Genomic DNA, 22353 nt, shown 5'->3' with positions numbered 1-22353 from the left:
GTCTCTTTTAAGATATTCATCTATAGAGAAAAGGATTTGCCTATCAAAAATTCTTTCAAACTCTGTTTAAACTGTTCTTTAATGGTTGCTGGCAATTTATTGAAAATGTGTGTTCCTGAATATTGGACCCCTTTTTTGACCAGTGATTTTAGGTCTTCAAGAAGAATATAATAATTCCAATCCCAAAGAAAGCAGGTGTTGACAGATGTGAAAATTAACGAACTATCAGCTTAATAAGTCACAGCTGCAAAATACTAACACGAATTCTTTACAGACGAATGGAAAAACTAGTAGAAGCCAACCTCGGGGAAGATCAGTTTGGATTCCGTAGAAACACTGGAACACGTGAGGCAATACTGACCTTACGACTTATCTTAGAAGAAAGATTAAGGAAAGGCAAACCTACGTTTCTAGCATTTGTAGACTTAGAGAAAGCTTTTGACAATGTTGACTGGAATACTCTCTTTCAAATTCTAAAGGTGGCAGGGGTAAAATACAGGGAGCGAAAGGCTATTTACAATTTGTACAGAAACCAGATGGCAGTTATAAGAGTCGAGGGACATGAAAGGGAAGCAGTGGTTGGGAAGGGAGTAAGACAGGGTTGTAGCCTCTCCCCGATGTTGTTCAATCTGTATATTGAGCAAGCAGTAAAAGAAACAAAAGAAAAATTCGGAGTAGGTATTAAAATTCATGGAGAAGAAATAAAAACTTTGAGGTTCGCCGATGACATTGTAATTCTGTCAGAGACAGCAAAGGACTTGGAAAAGCAGTTGAATGGAATGGACAGTGTCTTGAAAGGAGGATATAAGATGAACATCAACAAAAGCAAAACAAGGATAATGGAATGTAGTCTAATTAAGTCGGGTGATGCTGAGGGAATTAGATTAGGAAATGAGGCACTTAAAGTAGTAAAGGAGTTTTGCTATTTGGGGAGCAAAATAACTGATGATGGTCGAAGTAGAGAGGATATAAAATGTAGGCTGGCTATGGCAAGGAAAGCGTTTCTGAAGAAGAGAAATTTGTTAACATCCAGTATTGATTTAAGTGTCAGGAAGTCATTTCTGAAAGTATTTGTATGGAGTGTAGCCATGTATGGAAGTGAAACATGGACGATAAATAGTTTGGACAAGAAGAGAATAGAAGCTTTCGAAATGTGGTGCTACAGAAGAATGCTGAAGATTAGATGGGTAGATCACATAACTAATGAGGAAGTATTGAATAGGATTGGGGAGAAGAGAAGTTTGTGGCACAACTTGACCAGAAGAAGGGATCGGTTGGTAGGACATGTTCTGAGGCATCAAGGGATCACCAATTTAGTATTGGAGGGCAGCGTGGAGGGTAAAAATCGTAGAGGGAGACCAAGAGATGAATACACTAAACAGATTCAGAAGGATGTAGGTTGCAGTAGGTACTGGGAGATGAAAAAGCTTGCACAGGGTAGAGTAGCTTGGAGAGCTGCATCAAACCAGTCTCAGGACTGAAGACCACAACAACAACATGTAGATTGTTCTTATTCCTAGCGTTGATACTATGTATCGCGCTATTGGTTGGAAACAGAGATATATTACTTGCAACAAATTTCAAAAATGGTTCAAATGGCTCTGAGCACTATGAGACTTAACATCTGAGGTCATCAGTCGCCTAGAAGTTAGAACTACTTAAACCTAACTAATCTAAGAACATCACACACATCCATGCCCGAGGCAGGATTTGAACCTGTGACTGTAGCGGTCGCGCGGTTCCAGACTGTAGCCCCTGGAACCGCTCGGCCACCCAGGAATAAATATGCTGAGAAACAGTGGTTAGAATACAAAGTTCCTTGAACGGATTTCTATGAGATGTTCTTGAATTTACACCACAAATGATACTTATTACACGCTTTTGTACCCTAAAAACTTTTGCTCGGTTTGATGAGCTACCCCAGAATACGATCGTGTATCACATAACAAAATGAAAGTAAGCAAAGTATGCAAGTTTTTTATATTTTTAACTCCTACATCTGACATTATTTTCACTGCAAATACAGACATGTTTAGGCACTTAAGCAATTCTTTGGTATGCCCTTCCCAATTGAATTTATTATGGAGTTGTAATCCCAGAAATTTAACACATGTCAACCTCTTCAATCTGCATGTTTTATACGTTGTGCACATGCTGGAAGAAAATCTCTTAACGGTTCTGAACTGCATATAGTGAATTAGCTTTAAACCATTTATTAATGTCAATGAAAATTTGATTAGCAGCTATTTCTAGATCTATACTTGACTTGTTACTTATTGCCGTGTTTGTATCATCTGCGGACAAAACAAACTTAGTATCTGGCAATGTAACAGACGAGAGGTCATTAATGTACACAAGAAAAAGCAATGGGCCCAAGATGGAACCTTGAGGAACACCACATGTAATTAATTCCCAATCAGATGAAGACTGGCTGCTTACTGCACAGATATTTTGCAACGACACCCTTTGTTTCCTGTTAGATAAGTTTGAGGAGCGTTTCTTTCCTCAAGCAGAATACATAAGACATCCTGAATAGTCAGACTTGGTTTTAAAGACTCAGCCAGGTCTGTGTTATGAAATTAAAGATGAAAGGAAACGAAATCATTTTCGAAACTTTAGCTGGTAGTATGTCCATATGGACACAACTGAAATACTCGCTTCATAAACAGAAAATGAATCGATGGATAACAACTTCTCTATAGCGAAACTCTCAACAAACATCTTTAGAGTTACTGCAAACAGTTTCACTTACAAAAACAAACAAGTTCTTTGTACAATAATACTTGCTTCACATCAACATGCTCCACCGCTGTTATCAAAGCACTACCTAAAATACAGACTGTCACAAATAAAATGGGAATGGTAAGAGTGAAGTCTTAAAATAATGAGTGTAGAATTCAGATCCTCCCTGAAAAGAATTCGTGATTTCCAACGTGAAAAGTAATTGTACGTTGACAATGAAGAAAGACAATAATTATTAAACAATTGCGTCTGTAAGGGTTGAAGCTAGAGTGAATTTATAAAATCGCTTCAGTCATTTATATTGAGCTGGTGCGTAAGTTAGAGACGTTTTTCCAGAAGTTTACTAAACAAAACATATACACGTAACAGAAACTTCAGTCATCCATGGTATATTCTTCATTATTCATAATAGTCTGTCAACGCTGGGATAAATTTTCGATTCAGCGGCTGCAGAAATCACTTGGTTTTCAGTCGAAGAAATCGTGTAGCGATGTTCGGAGTGCGTTTTCATCTGGATAAGAAGTCGCATGACAGGAAGTCATTCGACAGAGAGCGCAAAAGGTGAAAAGGCGCAAGATGAGATGAATAAGGACGGTGCGGAATGACTTCCCAATCCAACTCCTGTTGTGTTTTTTGTCAGTCTAGTAGATGCGAGCGAGCGTTACTCTGGAAAAGCATCGTTTCACGCAGTCTTCCCGGTCGTTGTTCTTTGATTGCTTCTGCAAGACCTTTCAGTTGTTGACATGTCAGCAGTGATGGTTACACCTCAGGGAAGCAATTCGTAATACTTGTCATCGTCATTTCACCAGATGCATGACATTATCTTTTGTAAATGCGTGGAGGGTTTTGTATGGGGAGTTAATGCTTTGTTTTGGCTCAACCATTTCTTTCTTTCCCTTACATTAGCATAAATACACTATTCACGATACAGGATAGGAATGGTCGGTGTTATTCACACGTCAACTGATGACGAGCTAGCAGAGATGCACATATGGCCAACTGCTAATTTTTGTGATTTTAGCTTAGATCATTCGGTATCGCGATACACCGGAATTTTGAACCTTCTCCCTTGCATGTAAATGTCGCACGATGGTGGAATGATCAAAGTTCATCGCATTTGCCAGTTCTAGAGCACACTGACATGGATCATTGTGGATTAATGCGTTTAAACGCTCTTCATCCTAAAAGTGGAGCGTCACTAACGTCAAAAAAGTTCTCCTTACAACGAGAAAACCATTTTCCTGCCGGGCTCTCTCCTAAGGCATTATCCCCTTAGGCGGCGCAAATGATTCTGGCCGCATCGTCCGCTGACACCCCTCTATTCAGCTCAAACAGAATAATATGTCGGAAATGTTCCGATTCCTCCATTTGACACTCTATTTTCTAGTGCCCACAGCTCCACTGACTATCTCCAAATGACAAAATGACGACATGCAAACACAAATAGCAACAATTAAATACAAATAAAAAATGATAATTGATAAATAAACCCATACCAAACGGAATACCAACATGCAAAACATAAACACTACGAACTACACGCCAAACTAATAATAAAGAAAAAGAAACGAAATCATTTTTGATCCTGTAACTGCCAATCGTGTCCATATGGTTACAATTGAAATACTTACTTGATAAACAGAAACAGTGATTCGATGGGGAACGACTTCTCTAAAATGAAACTCTCAACAGACGTATTTAGTGTTATTGCAAACAGTTTCATTCGGAAAAACAAATATCCTGAGTGCTCTTCGTGAAACTATACTTCACATCAATATGCTCCATCACTGTTGTCAAAGGAATACCTACAACACAGACTGTCACGAATGCAATAGGAGTGATAACAATGAAGTGTTAAAACAGTGAATGTTGAATTCAAATCCTCTCTGACAAGAACATCAACGTGAAAAATACACTGAGGTGACAGAAGTCATGGGGAACCTCAGAATATAGTATCGGTCTCTTTTTGCCTGGCGTTGTCTAGTAACTCGACTTGGCATGGACTGAACAAGTCGTTGGAAGTCTCCTGTAGAAGTATCGAATCATGCTGCCTCTATAGCTGCCCATGACTACGGAAGTGTGGCCGGTGCAAGATTTTGTGCACGAGCTGACCTCTCGATTGCATCAAAAAATGTTCGGTGGAATTCGTGTCGGGCAATTTGGATGGCCAAATCATTCGCTCGAACTATCCAGAACGTTCCTCAAACCAATCATGAACAACTGTCGCCCAGTGACATGGCGTACTGTCGTCCACAAAAATCCCATTGTCTTTTGGGAACATGAAGTCGATGAATGGCTTCAGATGGGCTCCAAATAGGCAAACATAACCATTTCCAATCAATGACCGGTTCACTTGGACCAGAGGACCCATGTAAACATAGCCCACGCCATTATGGAACCCCCACTAGCTTGCACAATGCCTTGTCGACAACTTGTGTCCATTAGTTCGTGGGGTGTGCGCTACACACGAACCGTACGATCAGCTATTACCAACTCAGATCGGGACTCATCTGACGAGGTCGCGGTTTTTCGGTCGTCTAGGGTCCAAATGGCGTGGTCATAAGCCCAGGAGAGGCACCACACGCGATATCGTGCTGTTACCAAAGGCACTCATGTCGGTCGTCTGTTGCCATAGACCATTAACGTCCGCCTGATTAGCTGAGTGGTAATGTGTTTGCCTACCACGCAGTGGGCCCAGGTTCAATTCCCAGCTCGGTTGGGGATTTTCTCCACTCGTGGACTGAGTGTTGTGTTGTCCTCCTCATCCTTCCATCATCATCACCTACATGAAAGTCGCTCAGTGTGGCGTCGATTGCAATAAGACTTGTAACCGGCGGCTGAACTTCCCCAGTTGGAGCTGCCTGGTCAATAATGCCACACGATCATTTAATTTCACTCATTAACGCCAAATTTGGCCGCACTGTCCTAATGGATACTTTTGCTGTACTTCCCACATTGATAAAAAACTTCATTGATACAATACAATGATAATTATACAAAATAACCCACTACCTGAACTAATAAGTGGGCCTTAAATTAATACGAACAACAATTGCAGCTTGTACTTTTGTTGGTGGCTATTACTATTGTTATGTGCAATGTTTATGTAATCTACAGGGTGATTCAAAAAGAATACCACAACTTTAGGAATTTAAAACTCTGCAACGACAAAAGGCAGAGCTAAGCACTATCTGTCGGCGAATTAAGGGAGTTATAAAGTTTCATTTAGTTGTACATTTGTTTGCTTGAGGCGCTGTTGACTAGGCGTCAGCGTCAGTTGATGCTAAGATGGCGACCGCTCAACAGAAAGCTTTTGTGTTATTGAGTACGGCAGAAGTGAATCGACGACAGTTGTTCAGCGTGCATTTCGAACGAAGTGTGGTGTTAAACCTCCTGATAGGTGGTGTATTAAACGTTGGTATAAACAGTCTACAGAGAATGGGTGTTTGTGCAAAGGGAAAAGTTCTGGACGGCCGAGAACGAGTGATGAAAATGTAGAACGCATCCAGCAAGCATTTGTTCGCAGCCCAGGAAAATCGACTCGCAGAGCTAGCAGAGAGCTGCAAATTCCACAATAAACCACATTGGCACTTATCTGTCTGTAACTACCTGAACGTCAACTACCCGAGGCGATGGATCGGCCGCCAGGCAGCCCGTGACAGAGCACTTCATCACTGGCCTCCAAGAAGCCCTGATCTTACCCCCTGCGATTTTTTCTCATGGGGGTATGTTAAGGATATGGTGTTTCGGCCACCTCTCCCAGCCACCATTGATGATTTGAGACGAGAAATAACAGTAGCTATCCAAACTGTTACGCCTGATATGCTACAGAGAGTGTGGAACGAGTTGGAGTATCGAGTTGATATTGCTCGAGTGTCTGGGAGGGGGGGGGGGCATATTGAACATCTCTGAACTTGTTTTTGAGTGAAAAAAAAACCTTTTTAAATACTCTTTGTAATGATGTATAACAGAAGGTTATATTATGTTTCTTTCATTAAATACACATTTTTAAAGTTGTGGTATTCTTTTTGAATCACCCTGTATTAATCTATTCTACAAAATGCTAAGTCTATTCTGCAGCGTTACAAGTGTGCCAGCAATACTACAAACCTACTGTTTTTGGCCTGCCCACCGAGCTAATCCCAGTGGGTGTGCCCCTGGCACTGGGCTGGCCCAAGTTCCTCTCAGCCACTGCAGTCCCTAAACATGTTAGTGTTGTTAGTGTATATCTACATTCTAATTTATACTACTAATACCTAATATCTAAATGGAAGTGCTGCATCAGGTTGACATTATTTATACACCTGCTTCCCTGATTATGAAGCGTGGCGGATCTCGGTCGTGACTGCGATCGGCCATCTGCACCCGGCAGTATTGGGCAGGTGCACCTCAGTCGTAATCGGTTTTTTGTTCATTGATCGTTATGGTACCTAATGAATTCCCTCAGATTTTTCTGTGATACCTCGTTTGCCAAGGTGTTGAGGACGTGATAGGTATCAGCACATTGTAGCAAGGAATATGTGTCTTGGTTCGGTAGTTGATGTCTCAGTTCAGTTGCCACATCATTGTATATTGGACACTCATAAATGACGTGGTCGAGTGTGCCGTCTTGAGCGCCACAGTCATACATGGGTGTAGCCCGTTTCTCAAATCAACATAAGTATGTCGGATTTTGTCCATGCCCAGTAAGGAAGTGCACCAGACCCCTACTCGCCTCGAAGTAACGCATCTGTAGTCACTCATCAGGCAACAGTTGAAATACCCTCCGTCTCGTTTCCTCTTTCTTCCATGACGTCTGCCACAATTCCTCCCCCCTTCTTATAATTGCAAATTTGTCGCTTACCTGTACCCCCACGATCTCCCTAGTCTTTTCAATCTTCACTTTCGTTATCCAGTACCATGCTGCCTGTTCTCTTATCTTGATGTCTAATGAACATAGCCCCATTAACACTGACAGAGCGCCCCCCCCCCCCCCCCCCAGGGGTTGTTCGGCACGCCCCAACAGAGCGTACCAGCATATTTCACTGCACCCTTCTTACAGTCATGGCAGGCATCACCCTCGTGACCTTGTGTGCCCAGAAACCAGTCCCATATCCTACAATTGCTGTTAAAATGCTATTATGGTAGAGTTTAATGAGAGTGGGTGACAGATGGAATCTTTTGTGGCTAATGTTGATGAGTTTATTTAAGACTTCTAAAGCTCGTTGAGGTTGGTATCTACATGAGATGTGTAGTTCCACTTCTCATCTATTATGACCCCTAGATATCTAGCCTCACGGCGCCAAAGAACTGGTGCACCCTCAATTCTTACAGTTGGATTCCTAATTAGACTACCTTTCAACAATAAGTATGTTCATTTGTGTGGTGCAACCTTCATTTTCGCTTAATGACACCATTCAGCGAGTGCTGTCATGGTCCGTTCTACTCTAGGTGCTAGTTCCTCATGGCTTCGGCCGCCGATCAACAGGAGGAAGTGGTCTGCATAGGCTCTCACGTCTAGCATGTCCTCACTGAGCTGTAGTTCTTCTAGCAATGGTTCTATGTTTACATCCCAAAAGAGTGGTCCCAGGACAGTTCTCTGAGGGAACCTTTTCGTAATGGTTTTACTTATTTTTCCACTAGGGGATGATAACCAGACCTCCCTGTCCTCACAATAGCTCCTTAGACCGCCATAGAGGGGCCCTGGGCCCTCCTTCCCACGCAAGTGGGAAAAGAGCGTGGGCCACCACAGGTTGTTGAAGGCGCCACTGATGTCTACCATGATGCCCACCACATACTTGTGCGGGGCTGAGCTGAAAATCTCAGCTGCCAGGGCAATAGCGTCAAACGCTGATCGCCCCAGCCGAAAGCCAAACTGCCTGTCGCTCACACCGCACAGTATCCTGTGTGCCATCAGTCTGTCAGCAAATAGCCTCTCCAAAATTTTCCCCAAGATGTCCAGGAGACATATTGACCTATAGGACTTGGCCTCTATAGGATCCTTGTCTTTCCCTTTCTTTATAATTACAACATTTGCCTTTTTCCAAATTTTTGGAAATTTCCCAAGCCTTAGGCACTCATTTAAAAGCCCCATATGAGGTGTAATAAGGGGAGGGGCGAAGAACTGCACAACCTCCGCTACTATGCCGTCTGGCAGTGGAGCCTTCCCCCTTTTACAGATTTGATATGTGCCGGCACTTCTTCCTCCGAGAAGGGGTACACCACGGTGTTGTTGGTGTACTCATCAAGATCATCCCAGAGGATTTAATGCTGCATTTCGGTGTCCTCATTTTCTTCATCATGTGGCAGCAGAGTCTGAAGGAGGACCTCGGCAGTATCTTGCCAGGACCCTGTCACTCAGCCGCCTTCACTGATGGTCGCAAGAACTGTGGGAGAATTTATTTTTCCCTTGACCAGCTTATAGGGTACACCCCAAGGGTGAGTAGCTAGCTGGTGCAGCACATATCTTCCCCAACTTTTAACCCTTACCTCCTTTAATTCTTTCTGGAAGACATCTTTGGCTTCCCAGTAACGCTGTAACCGGAATTGTTTTTCCTGCCAGACGACACCTCGCTGGTAGTAACTCCTCGCCCGTCTTACAGACTGACGCATACGTTCCAGGTCGGCAGTCCATGGAGATGGGGAGGCCGCAACAGCTCTCCTCCTGGTTCGTCCGGCAGTTTTCACCACTCTGACTATTGACCCTACCAGTTCTGTGGCATATCTATCCATGTCTTCGTCACTTTCAGGCAATGGAGGAACATCACACTCTCGATCTAGGCATTCCAAACCTGCTTTATTGAAGTTACATTGAACCTCCCATCTCATGCCCCAGTAACACTCCTCATCACTTAGGCTGAAAACGATCAGATTGTGGTCACTTGTTGACTTGATTTAGAAGTCTCCAGTTTTTAATGTTGCTAATGACACTTGGTGTTGACAGGGTGACATATACACTCCTGGAAATGGAAAAAAGAACACATTGACACCGGTGTGTCAGACCCACCATACTTGCTCCGGACACTGCGAGAGGGCTGTACAAGCAATGATCACACGCACGGCACAGCGGACACACCAGGAACCGCGGTGTTGGCATTCGAATGGCGCTAGCTGCGCAGCATTTGTGCACCGCCGCCGTCAGTGTCAGCCAGTTTGCCGTGGCATACGGAGCTCCATCGCAGTCTTTAACACTGGTAGCATGCCGCGACAGCGTGGACGTGAACCGTATGTGCAGTTGACGGACTTTGAGCGAGGGCGTATAGTGGGCATGCGGGAGGCCGGGTGGACGTACCGCCGAATTGCTCAACGCGTGGGGCGTGAGGTCTCCACAGTACATCGATGTTGTCGCCAGTGGTCGGCGGAAGGTGCACGTGCCCGTCGACCTGGGACCGGACCGCAGCGACGCACGGATGCACGCCAAGACCGTAGGATCCTACGCAGTGCCGTAGGGGACCGCACCGCCACTTCCCAGCAAATTAGGGACACTGTTGCTCCTGGGGTATCGGCGAGGACCATTTGCAACCGTCTCCATGAAGCTGGGCTACGGTCCCGCACACCGTTAGGCCGTCTTCCGCTCACGCCCCAACAACGTGCAGCCCGCCTCCAGTGGTGTCGCGACAGGCGTGAATGGAGGGACGAATGGAGACGTGTCGTCTTCAGCGATGAGAGTCGCTTCTGCCTTGGTGCCAATGATGGTCGTATGCGTGTTTGGCGCCGTGCAGGTGAGCGCCACAATCAGGACTGCATACGACCGAGGCACACAGGGCCAACACCCGGCATCATGGTGTGGGGAGCGATCTCCTACACTGGCCGTACACCACTGATGATCGTCGAGGGGACACTGAATAGTGCACGGTACATCCAAACCGTCATCGTACCCATCGTTCTACCATTCCTAGACCGGCAAGGGAACTTGCTGTTCCAACAGGACAATGCACGTCCGCATGTATCCCGTGCCATCCAACGTGCTCTAGAAGGTGTAGGTCAACTACCCTGGCCAGCAAGATCTCCGGATCTGTCCCCCATTGAGCATGTTTGGGACTGGATGAAGCGTCGTCTCACGCGGTCTACACGTCCAGCACGAACGCTGGTCCAACTGAGGCGCCAGGTGGAAATGGCATGGCAAGCCGTTCCACAGGACTACATCCAGCATCTCTACGATCGTCTCCATGGGAGAATAGCAGCCTGCATTGCTGCGAAAGGTGGATATACACTGTACTAGTGCCGACATTGTGCATGCTCTGTTGCCTGTGTCTATGTGCCTGTGGTTCTGTCAGTGTGATCATGTGATGTATCTGACCCCAGGAATGTGTCAATAAAGTTTCCCCTTCCTGGAACAATGAATTCACGGTGTTCTTATTTCAATTTCCAGGAGTGTATGTTTGTTCCAATTCCACTTCCACCTCTACAGGTGGGGGGATTTCCCAGTCTATTTGCCACAACTAGTTGGGAGGCCTTCTCCCCATTTGCATCCCTAGTGCCGCTGAACCATAGGGGGGATTTCGCATTCATATCAGAGGTTATGATGATGTTTCGCAGTCGCAATGCTGTGGTGACTCGTGTGAGGTGATCCAAAAGATATTCGAAATTACCTCCGTATTGGAAGTACATGTTGACGATGTAGACAAGCCCTGCAGGTGACTGTAGTTCCACGCCTTGGCAGTGGCTGTCTGATAGTTGTGTTAGAATTGTGACCTGTAGAGCCTTGTTTGCTACAATTAGAGCTGAACTGGCTCTTCCACGGTGTAAATTACCTGCCATGTGGCAGCCCTAAAGGAAATTTGCCAAGCTTGGGAGTATGGCTCAGGGGAGATTCATCGACTTTAACTGTATTGTCCACAGCCTACACTGTTGAGAAAGTGACTTTTCTGCCACATTTATGTCCTACCCGAACGACGTGCCTGAGTGCAGTTGCCAGGACAGCCAGCTACTCCAAGAGCGACAGCTGTATGGCATGCTCTAAATTGGGGTACACCCTTCTTGGGTCTGTACCCCTAGCTTTTATTTCCTGCGCTTCTTGTAGCAGTATTGTGCTGTTTACTGTTCTAACCTGTATTATTTGTTGTGACTGTTCTTCTTGCATCGGTATAGTGCTGTTAATTGTACAGGCACGTGAGCGTTTATCTAATGCTTCACCACCTTGAGTTACCACTGGCCAGCCCACTGCCACTGGTCGCCCCACATGTCTTTCCACTTCCTCTGTTTGATTATGCCCCTGGTTGAGGCAGGAGGAAACACCTGGAGGAGCTTGAGCCACTGGCCCAGTCTGAATGCACACATCAAACATCGTTGTTCTTTGGTCTCTCATCTCTAACAAAGACTAGAAAGTCTTTGAACTTGTATGCCCTCTCATCATCCCTCCTCCACTTACTCGCGGACTTTCTTTGCTTGACTATCCTGGTCACAAAGACAGCTTCAGCCATAGTCTATTCGAGATATCAAGCGCTATTCCAGCATTTTATATGTCGGGCAGTTTCTACCAGTGGCACTGCAGGTCCCCATGTGTGCATGGAATACAGATGCTTGGTTTTTGACAGTCTTTTCTTATATGATCCTCAGCTCTGCACTTGGACGATGCCAGCTTCCTGCTGCAGTGTTTGTGAACATGATCTGTGTCCCAACAGTTGTGGCAACGATTTATCACGAGGTAATCTCTAACATTTATAGCATGTAAACCTATGTAAACCTTGCCCATAAGCGTTAGTTTCTTCCACAGGGCCCCCGAGACCTTTGTGACGTGATGGACTACATCTCAGTCCCTAAGTCCTGTCCTGAACCTCTTGAAATCTTTCATGAAGGTATTAATGTCCGTGCCGTCTAAATTTTGTTGATAAAGGGTTTCACATAAGTTTTCATCCTTTAGAGACATGGGGACATCATATAGGACAACCAATGAGTTACGTTTCCAGGGTGGTTAGCATTTGATGGACTCACACAGCTTTTGAATGGCTAATAGTTTGTTCTTATCCTCCTCTGTGGCAACATCAACTATAACAACATTCTTGGTAGCTTTTACTCTATTTATTTTGATTTTTTCTCTAGCTGGGTTTACTGTTGTTGCAAAAATTTCCTGCAATTTTTTGACATACTGGCTGGGCATGGGTCTTAGAAAGACCGCTGTGTCTGGCCATTTGGAAACCTTTGCTATTGTGTCATTCGTTGATTGGGCCTTTGGTGCCCACTTGTGCAGCCACGCCAGCCCATGTGTCCACAGGTTCTACATCTGCATCTACATACGTCTCAGCAATCCACCATAGGGTGCGTGGCGGATGGTACCTCGTACCACAACTAGCATCTCTCCCTGTTCCACTCCCAAACAGAACGAGGGAAAAATGACTGCCTACATGCCTCTGTAGGAGCCCTAATCTCTCTTATCTTATCTTTGTGGTCTTTCCGCAAAATGTAAGTTGGCGGAAGTAAAATTGTACTGCAGTCAGCCTCAAAGGCTGGTTCTCTAAATTTCCTCAGTAGCGATTCACGAAAAGAACGCCTCCTTTTCTCTAGAGATTCCCACCCGAGTTCCTGAAGCATTTCCGTAACACTCGCGTGATGATCAAACCTACCAGTAACAAATCTAGCAGCCCGCCTCCGAATTGCTTCTATGTCCAACCCTCTATCCGACCTGATAGGGATCCCAAACGCTCGAGCAGTACTCAAGAATAGGTCGTATTAGTGTTTTATAAGCGGTCTCCTTTACAGATGAACCACATCTTCCCAAAATTCTACCAATGAACCGAAGACGACTATCCGCCTTCCCCACAACTGCCATTACATGCTTGTCCCACTTCATATCGCTCTGCAATGTTACGCCAAAATATTTAATCGACGTGACTTTCTTAACCTATCATTTTCCTTTTCCAGTTCTTCAATACAGCCTTCTAGCTTGGCATTGGCAATTGCCCATGCAGCCGGCTCATTTTTTATGGTCTGGACTGCAGCGTGACTAATTTTCCCATTCTTAATGCTTTAATCAAGGATCTGAGTGATCCTTGTATGCCTGTTCATAATGTTTTCCCCCGTTGCCTGACCTAGTCCATCTTGTGGAAAGATATCGGCTAGTATTGAAGCCCTCATGGGTGCACTGGAATCTCTTGTCTCATCTGTAGCCATCATGTATTTGACAAGCAAAAAAGATTGGGAGCCATGTCTCTTACCCCGAACCAGATCCTCTGACTTGGGGGGGGGGACTAACTGCAGTTCGCCCACTGGCCTCGTCCCTAGGCCAAGGACCCCTCAGAGCTGCTGGGTTCAGCGCCGTTTCCAGCACGCTGGTCCCCTTCAGTACCTGGTCGCAGTCGATTTTACTCGTCCTGCATCAGCAAGTGTACCCTGCACTCTGGGGAGGCAGATGCACCTCTCGCCCTTCACCCCTTACTAGCCCGAGCTTCCACTTTGCGGCCAAGGACCCACTCCTATTCAGGAGGTGGGCCTGTCACTCAGTCGTTCGGGGGTCTGGACCCATCTAACCTAACCTGGGCTGTGTTACCACCTCCCGGGCTTGGCGGAACATGCCTCGAAAGACCAGAGGCGCGGCGAGGTACACATGCCGACTTGGGACAAACCAGGCTACCAGCAGCAGAGACAAAGATAGAGGCGTGTCCCTGCATTCTGGGGAGCGGCGACGCCAGGCAGACGCAGCATGTCAGCAGGCCAGCAACATGCCACACACGCCCTACATCTGCCGCTCGCCCCAGGAGGGACAGGTTGTTGTGTCCCTTTTGTGCAGCTTCCCCTGCGCCATGCACCCTTTGCTTTCGTCTTGGGTTGGGGGACTTTTAACGTCGTCCAGGCCGTGAGGAGCGGCAGCAGCCAGACTGCAGGAGCCCAGGCTCATCGTTAGACTTGCCCTCACCTCCCCACCTGACAGCCGCCGCTAAACCCAGGAGAGACAGATGCTATGTCTCTCGTAATGCAGCTTCCCCTGCGCCACGCACCCTTTGCTTTCGCCTCGGGTTCTACATCTACATCTACATCTATACTCCGCAAGCCACCTGACGGTGTGTGGCGGAGGGTACCCTGAGTACCTCTATCGGTTCTCCCTTCTATTCCAGTCTCGTATTGTTCGTGGAAGGAAGGATTGTCGGTATGCTTCTGTGTGGGCTCTAATCTCTCTGATTTTATCCTCATGGTCTCTTCTCGAGATATACGTATGAGGGAGCAATATTCTGATTGACTCTTCAGTGAAGGTATGTTCTCGAAACTTTAACAAAAGCCCGTACCGAGCTACTGAGCGTCTCTCCTGCAGAGTCTTCCACTGGAGTTTATCATCTCTGTAACACTTTCGCGATTACTAAATGATCCTGTAACGAAGTGCGCTGCTCTCCGTTGGATCTTCTCTATCTCTTCTATCAACCCTATCTGGTACGGATCCCACACTGGTGAGCAGTATTCAAGCAGTGGGCGAACAAGCGTACTGTAACCTACTTCCTTTGTTTTCGGATTGCATTTCCTTAGGATTCTTCCAATGAATCTCCGTCTGGCATCTGCTTTACCGACGGTCAACTTTATATGATCATTCCATTTTAAATCACTCCTAATGCGTACTCCCAGATAATTTATGGAATTAACTCCTTCCAGTTGCTGACCAGCTATTTTGTAGCTAAATGATAAGGGATCTACCTTTCTATGTATTCGCAGCACATTACACTTGTCTACATTGAGATTCAATTGTCATTCCCTGCCTCGTGCATGTCAGTACAATTTTCCATTCTTACTACCTCTCGACATACCACAGCATCACCTGCAAATAGCCTCAGTGAACTTCCGATGTTATCCATAAGGTCATTTATGTATATTGTCAACAGCAATGGTCCTACGACACTCCCCTGCGGCACACCTGAAATCACTCTTACTTCCGAACACTTTTCTCCATTGAGAATGACATGTTGCGTTCTGTTATCTAGAAACTCTTCAGTCCAATCACACAATTGGTCTGATAGGCCATATGCTCTTACTTTGTTCATTAAACGACTGTGGGGAACTGTATCGAACGCCTTGCGGAAGTCAAGAAACACGGCATCTACCTGTGAACCCGTGTCTATGGCCCTCTGAGTCTCGTGGACGAATAGCGCGAGCTGGGTTTCACATGACCGTCTTTTTCGAAACCCATGCTGATTCCTACAGAGTAGATTTCTAGCCTCCAGGAAAGTCATTATACTCGAACATAATACGTGTTCCAAAATTCTACAACTGATCGACGTTAGAGATATAGGTCTATAGTTCTGCACATCTGTTCGACGTCCCTTCTTGAAAACGGCGATGACCTGTGCCCTTTTCCAATTCTTTGGAGCGCTACGCTCTTCTAGAGACCTACGGTACACCGCTGCAAGAAGGGGGGCAAGTTCCTTCGCGTACTCTGTGTAAAATCAAACTGGTATCCCATCAGGTCCAGCGGCCTTTCCTCTTTTGAGCGATTTTAATTGTTTCTCTATCCCTCTGTCGTCTATTTCGATATCTACCATTTTGTCATCTGTGCGACAATCTAGAGAAGGAACTACAGTGCAGTCTTCCTCTGTGAAACAGCTTTGGAAAAAGACATTTAGTATTTCGGCCTTTAGTCTGTCATCCTCTGTTTCAGTACCATTTTGGTCACAGAGTGTCTGGACTTTTTGTTTTGATCCACCTACCGCTTTGAAGTAAGACCAAAATTTCTTAGGATTTTCTGCCAAGTCAGTACATAGAACTATACTTTCGAATTCATTGAACGCCTCTCGCATAGCCCTCCTCACACTACATTTCGCTTCGCGCAATTTTTGTTTGTCTGCAAGGCTTTGGCTATGTTTATGTTTGCTGTGAAGTTCCCTTTGCCTCCGCAGCAGTTTTCTAACTTGGTTGTTGTACCTCGGTGGCTCTTTTCCATCTCTTAACGATCTTGCTTGGCACATACTCATCTAACGCATATTGTACGATGGTTTTGAACTTTGTGCACTGATTCTCAACACTATCTGTACTTGAGACAAAACTTTCGTGTTGAGCCGTCAGGTACTCTGAAATCTGCTTTTTGTCACTTTTGCTAAACAGAAAAATCTTCCTACCCTTTTTAATATTTCTATTTATGGCTGAAATCATCGATGCCGTAACCGCTTTATGATCGCTGATTCCCTGTTCTGCGTTAACTATTTCAAATAGTTCGGGTCTGTTTGTCACCAGAAGGTCTAATATGTTATCGCCACGAGTCGGTTCTCTGTTTAACTGCTCAAGGTAGTTTTCAGATAAAGCACTTAAAAAAATTTCACTGGATTCTTTGTCCCTGCCACGCGTTATGAACGTTTGAGTCTCCCAGTCTATATCCGGCAAATTAAAATCTCCACCCAGAACTATAACATGGTGAGGAAATCTACTCGAAATATTTTCCAAATTATCCTTCAGGTGCTCACCCACAACAGCTGCTGAGCCAGGGGGCCTATAGAGACATCCAATTACCATGTCTGAACCTGCTTTAACCGTGACCTTCACCCAAATCATTTCACATTTCGGATCTCCGTGAATTTCCTTCGATACTATTGCACTTCTTATCGCTATAAACACGCCTCCCCCTTCACTGTCCAGCCTGTCTCTGCAGTATACATTCCAATCTGAGTTTAGGATTTCATCACTGTTTACGTCTGGTTTCAGCCAACTTTCTGTCCCTAGTACTATATTGGTGTTGTGACCGTTTATTAATGAGAACAGTTCTGGGACCTTTCTATAGACGCTCCTGCAGTTTACTATTAGCACATTAATATTGTTATTCCCTGTTGCATTTTGCCTACTCCTACCTTGCCGCGTCTCAGGAGGCGTCTTGTCGGGCCTAGGGAGGGAATTCTCTAACCTAAAAAACCCCCTTGTGCACTCCACACGTACTCCGCTACCCTTGTAGCCGCTTCCGGCGTGTAGTGCACGCCTAACCTATTCAGGGGGACCCTACATTTCTCCACCCGATAGCGGAGGTCGAGATATTTGCACCCCAGATCTCCGCAGAATCGTCTGAGCCTCTGGTTTAAGCCTTCTACTCGGCTCCAAACCAGAGGACCGCGATCGGTTCTGGGAACGATACTACAAATAGTTAGCTCTGATTCCACCCCGCGAGCGAGGCTTTCCGCTTTCACCAATTCCGCCAACCGCCTGTACGAACTGAGGATGACCTCTGAACCCAGACGGCAGGAGTCATTGGTGCCGACATGAGCAACAATTTGTAGTCGGGTGCACCCAGTGCTCTCTATTGCCGGCGGCAGGGCCTCCTCCACATCTCGGATGAGACCCCCCGGCAAGCAGACAGAGTGAACACTGGCCTTCTACCCCGACCTTTCCGCTATTTCCCTAAGGGGCTCCATCACCCGCCTAACGTTGGAGCTCCCTATAACTAATAAACCCCTCCCCCCGTGTGCCTGCTCGGACCTTGCTGAAGGAGCAGCCACATGTCCACTCACAGGCAGAGCGGGCGATGCCACACGGTCAGCCTCCACGTTTACCCTCCGCCTCGTGCGCCGCGAACGCCGCTGAACCCGCCACTCCCCTTGGGGAGAGGGTGGCCCAACCGCGTCCGGTACCCGCGAAGATGTCTCGACAGCAGGGACAGTGGGTGAAGCATGTAACACCTGGGGTGTACCTTGCGACGCACCAGACTCCCCACTGCCGCTACATTCCGAGGCAGCAGCCTGAAGACGGCTGACCGCGGCCATCAACACGCTCAGCTGTTCGCGAACAGTGGCCAGCTCCTCCCGCGTCCGTACACAGCAGTCACACATCCTATCCATCCTGAGGAATCAATTTACTGAAGAGCGTTAATCAACTTTTAACTAGACTGCTAATTCACTAAAGGCGGCTGTTTATTGATTAAACTGTGGTTGCTAGCCACTTCTTGTAGAAAACAATGAAAATAGCACTCACTACCTGTCTCTGGACTGTATTGAAAACAAACACTAGCACTACTGGCACTATGGTTGACAAAGGGACTCTCTCTGACTGTATTCAAAACAAACACGAAATCTATGGAACACTATTAATAGCACTCGACTGGGGGCGTTTACGTCCTACCATGGCAGGAGTTTAACGTCCTTCCTCAACGTTCAACGCAGCCCGGAGTTGTAGCCGGTCGTGGTGGCCGAGCGGATCTAGGCACTTCAGTCTGGAACCGCGTGACTGCTACAGTCGCAGGTTCGAATCCTGCCTTGGGCTTGGATGTGTGTGATGTCCTTAGGTTAGTTAGGTTTAAGTAGTTCTAAGTTCTAGGGGACTGATGACCTCAGATGTTAGGTCCCATAGTGCTCAGAGCCATTTGAACCATTTTGAACCGGAGATGTAGAAGGATGTTGGACCGGTTTGTGGAGTTTGACATCAACAAGACGGTGCGGCACTCAAAGCCGAGTTGCGTTCCCTGGAGGGCCCCCACACGTACTGAGGGATCATGACCGACCATGTCTCACCCAACACTTCTGATAATTCGCGGTGGGCCAGTGCAGACCAGTGAGGATTGCACCCAGTTAAGGGCTAGCCTTTTAACGTCATGCTTAACGTCTCACATCGATTTACGCAGTTATTTCACGCTGTGTTGCTTGTCTATTAGCACTGACAACTCTTCGCAAACACTGCTGCTCTCGGTCGTTAAGTGAAGGCCGTCGGCCACTGCGTTGGGCGTGGTGAGAGGTAATGCCAGACATTTAGTATTCCCAGCCTAGTCTTGACACTGTGATCTCGGAATATTGAATTCCCTAACGGTTTCCGAAACGAAATGTCCCATGTGTCTAGCTCCAACTAGCGTCACGCGGTCAAAGCCTGTTAATTCCCGCGCGGCCATAGTCACGTATCGGAATCCTCCTCATATGAAGGTACACTACTGGCCATTAAAACTGCTACACAAAGAAGAAATGCAGATGATAAACGGGTATTCATTGGACGAATATATAATACTAGAACTGACATGTGATTACATTTTCCGGCAATTTTGGTGCATAGATCCTGAGAAATCAGTACCCAGAACAACCACCTCTGGCCGTAATAACGGCCTTGTTACGCCTGGGAATTGAGTCAAACAGAGCTTGGATGGCGTGTACAGGTACAGCTGCCCATGCAGTTTCAACACAATACTACAGTTCATCAAGAGTAGTGACTGGTGTATTGTGACGGCCGGTTGCTCGGCCACCATTGACCAGACGTTTTCAATTGGTGACAGATCTGGAGAATGTGCTGGCCAGGGCAGCAGTTGCACATTTTCTGTATCCAGAAAGGCCCGTACAGGATCTGCAACATGTAGTCGTGCATTATCCTGCTGAAATGTAGGGTTTCAAAGGGATCGAACGAAGGGTAGAGCCACGGGTCGTAACACATCTGAAATGTAACGTCCACTGTTCAAAGTGCCGTCAATGCGAACAAGAGGTGACCGAGACGTGTAACCAATAGCACCCCATACCATCACGTCAGGTGATACGCCAGTATGGCGATGACGAATACACGCTTCCAATGTGCGTTCACCGCGATGTCGCCAAACACGGATGTGAACATCATGATGCTGTAAACAGAACCTGGATTCACTCGAAAAAATGACGTTTTGCCATTCGTACACCTAGGTTCGTCGTTGAGTACACCATCGCAGGCGCTCCTGTCTGTGATGCAGCGTCAAGGGTAACCGCAGCCATGGTCTCCGAGCTGATAGTCCATGTTGCTGCTAACGTCGTCGAACTATTCGTGCAAATGGTTGTTGTCTTGCAAACGTCCCCATCTGTTGACTAAGGGATCGAGTCGTGGCTGCACGATCCGTTACAGCCACGCGGATGAGATGCCTGTCATCTCGATTGTTAGTGATGCGAGGCCGTTGGGATCCAGCACGGCGTTCCGTATTACCCTCCTGAAGCCACCGATTCCATATTCTGCTAATAGTCATTGGATCTCGACCAACGGGAGCAGCAATGTCGCGATACGATAAACCGCAATCGCGATAGGCTACAATCCGACCTTTATCGAAGTCGGAAACGTGATGGTACGCATTTCTCCTCCTTACACGAGGCATCACAACAACGTTTCACCAGGCAACGCCGGTCAACTGCTGTTTGTGTATGAGAAATCGGTTGGAAACTTTCCCCATGTCAGCACGTTGTAGGTGTCGCCACCCGCGCCAACCTTGTGTGAATGCTCTGAAAATCTCATCATTTGCATATCACAGCATCTTCTTCCTGTCGGTTAATTTCGCGTCTGTAGCACGTCATCTTCGTGATGTAGCAATTTTAATGGCCAGTAGTGTAATTGTCACCTGGCAATGAAGAAAGAACAAAACTATTCAACAATTTTATCCGTGTGGGTTGTAGCTACAGTAAATTTATGAAATGATTTCAGTCATTCATAATAACCTCGTATTTTTGGAGGGAGAGAGGGGTCATGAGATCAATGATCCCCTCTTGAATGCACGTCTGGTGACGTAGTGTCGTGTACGGCTTCCACGGTGCAGGCTACCCGTTGTGATGTTGGATAGACCTACCGAGGCCTGCCATTCTGCTCTTTAGACCTAAAGTGAGTAATTAGGCTTCAGAAGAGGAGGTGTGTGAGCAGCGGGGACGAGCTCCGGCGACCGGCGACTAGCGGCGACGTGGTGCGCGTGTGGTACTGCGGCCAGCCCAATAGGGCCAGGTAGGCCGCCGGGGACGTGTTCGGTGCGCTGTTTCGCGCGGACCGAATAAATGAAAAGCGAGAGCGCCGGTGCTAAGTGCCCGCGCCGCCGCACCAAGAGTGGCTCCATCACGTCACGTCACAGACAACAGCGCCGCCCTGATAACATTAAGGCGCACAAAGTGCCAAAAATTACATTTCCGCCGCGCCGCTGTCCTCGGGTGGAGCACGCCAGAGGCCCCGGTGCGCTTGCGGGTCGAGCCGGGCTGCAAAGGGTGGCAGCCCTGGCGGCGGCGGCGAGGGGCGCGTTTTTGATGGAAGGCGACGGCAGCGCCGGCCGCGCATTGTTGTCGGCAAAGGCTAAAAGCACATCAACACCGGCACAATGCCGCGCAGGGCTGCGTCAAAAGCACGCCCCCGCCGCTGTTTTATATAAAGGCTTCGTGTTGGCGAATATGATAAAATAAGCGCGCAATTGGATTTGGCGCCTCTTCGCCGCTGCGGGAGCCGAGTTCCCCCCCCCCCCCCCCTGCCCCACCGTCTCCTCCCACCCTCTTGCGGCTGACGCCTCTTCCGCCTACACGTGTGCCGGCCACCGGGGACAAATTGTGTCAAAAACGTCACACCCCTTTTCCCCCGCGGCGCAGACAACGCGGGACAGAGCATCGCGGAATTCTGACAGTATTTTTTTATCGAATCGTCCGTCCGCGTCGTCGGCGACGACAAAAATTTCTGGTTGCTCTGCGCCGTTCGCCGCCGGCAGTTCCGGAGGGACAGAGTAGGCGGGAATAAAAAAAAATAGAGGCGGTGGAAGAAAAAAAAGCGCTACACGCTCGACTGAGCCGGGCTACCGTCTGTCGCTTGTGTGATGCAAAGTAGCGCCCAGGACCCATCCTGCTCACCTCACTCCTCCTCCGTTCTGTTTTGAAGCATTCGCTTCAGGCCCTGTTGCCTCCTCGTAATGTGCTCATTCGTGCTATTAATGCGGATAATCCTCAAGTTTCAAAAACTTGTGGACTTTCGTAGGTTCCCCATGAAGGCGCGGAAGTGCAGGTC

The sequence above is a fragment of the Schistocerca americana genome, chromosome 7 (genome assembly GCF_021461395.2).
Source record: "Schistocerca americana isolate TAMUIC-IGC-003095 chromosome 7, iqSchAmer2.1, whole genome shotgun sequence".
Lineage (NCBI taxonomy): Eukaryota > Metazoa > Arthropoda > Insecta > Orthoptera > Acrididae > Schistocerca > Schistocerca americana.
Note: the sequence above shows the minus strand (reverse complement) of the source record.